This window comes from Galeopterus variegatus, unplaced genomic scaffold (assembly GCF_000696425.1).
Source record: "Galeopterus variegatus unplaced genomic scaffold, G_variegatus-3.0.2 Scaffold12574, whole genome shotgun sequence".
NCBI classification, from domain to species: domain Eukaryota; kingdom Metazoa; phylum Chordata; class Mammalia; order Dermoptera; family Cynocephalidae; genus Galeopterus; species Galeopterus variegatus.
Genome location: NW_007738685.1, coordinates 13,935 through 15,783, shown reverse-complemented (window position 1 = coordinate 15,783; position 1,849 = coordinate 13,935). Strand labels below are relative to the sequence as shown.

The 1,849-nt window shown below is 35.2% G+C and overlaps 1 pseudogene; it reads left to right on the top strand.

Annotated features, from left to right (window-relative positions):
* The window catches only part of LOC103581215, a 16,029-nt pseudogene that overhangs the window by 7,289 nt on the left and 6,891 nt on the right, over window positions 1-1,849 (top strand).

The following is a 1,849-nucleotide window of genomic DNA, read 5'->3' as shown; positions in this document are numbered from 1 at the left end:
TCTCAGATATTTATGTTACTTATTAAGTTTAAGTGTACCTCCTGTTTTATTTCAAGAAAAATAACTCATCAGATCAGAAGTTGGTGAACACAGACTTATAGGAAATCAAATGACCTAACTTAAAAAATATATTTCAATCTATATTTTACTAGTCTAGATAGTTACATTCTTTAGAGAAAGGATATTGATATAGTAAGTGGTTCAGAAAAAAAAAAAACTGATAAGTGCTTCCATTTGGACTATCAAATCCTTCACATTATCTTTTTCATAACATCACCTTCTTCATTCTACAGCCTTATACAATATGTTGTTCTTTCAATATTATAAATTTATTACATATATTATATTTAGCAGAATAGATAACTGACGGCACCTAGAATCGATATTCTTTTGTTGATTCATTTATTTATTCTTCCAGCAAGCATTTATTTTGAACAGCTGATATATGCCACAGAATCCCTCTGCAAGACAATGTCAAGTCCAATAGGACTATAATCTGACATAGAGAAATAGTGAAGTCTCCAAATAACATTTAGATTAACCGTACTGTGAAGTTTTTCAGTAAAGGAATCTCTGAGCATATTTATGGTGTGTGTGGTTTTTTGACTCTGATATTGAAACATTTTCTTACTAGACTTAGGGATCATCTATCTTCCTTGTAATATTTTTCCCAGCAATATCTTATCCTTATTTCTAGCTTTTCTTTATTTTTGAGGCCACATTTCATGTCTGACATAAGACTGTAATATCTGAAAGGTATTTCTGATAACTTTTTAAAATTAATCAATCACACAACATTTAATAAATAGTCAATGTACCAGCCGCTGTACACGAGCTAAGAAAAGCAATCATGTTTCCTCACTTGAGATGGACACCTCCCCTTCGTCTGAAGAAGTATTTNGTACAACTGAAATAGAAAATGAACAACCAAATGAATGAAAGAATGAACAGTAGATGCCTAAGTCCCTTGCCCTAATGTGCTTTTTAGGGTGACCCTAAGAATGACTCATGGATCTTTGCCCTGGCTGTGCTTCTGAGCAGCACCTTTGTCTACAACAGCATGAGCACCATCAACCACCAGGCCCTGGAGCAGTTGCAGTATCCTTCCACGAACTGAACTATCATGTTTATTGACGAATGATGACTTATATTGTATCTTCTTTTCTGGGACTTTGTTGCCAGAGTTGAGTAAGTGTGGACAGAGGGCAAAAATAAATATTTATAAAATTTGTTTCTAAGTGACATCTGCAAATTGTGGTGTAGGATGCTTCTTTTTCCTTAGCTAAGATCCCAGCTATGTGACTGCACTAACAGAGCTAATCAGAGCAAAATCCCACCCCAGACCTGATGAACTAGAGGACACCATTGAGCTTGAGAGTTTTTTCCAGTCTTTGTTTGATCTGCACGAGATTTCACCTTGGAGGCAAAGTTAGATGGATGCCCCATCATGGAAGATGAGTACCTGGAGAATGCCTTGAAGTTGATTTCAGGTATCAGAGCATGGCCTGGGTGGTGAAAGATTCAGTAGGAGGGTGGGATCAACCAAGTGCTGTCCTTCAGCACTTGACATAAATATTTATTTGAGATTGAATTGAGGCCCATGCTAATGGTGATTGGTGATTGACAGTGGTCATGATCTTAGTGATTATTATTACTTGAAAATCTCCAGCAGCTGGAGTTTAAACTCACTGAGGATATTTAAAGCTCAATGTGGTATCAAATGATTTTAAGCCAATTAGTACCATGAAAAAAAATCAAGGATTACAATTAATGCTATTAATTCCTAAGTCTCAGATATTTATGTTACTTATTAAGTTTAAGTGTACCTCCTGTTTTATTTCAAGAAAAA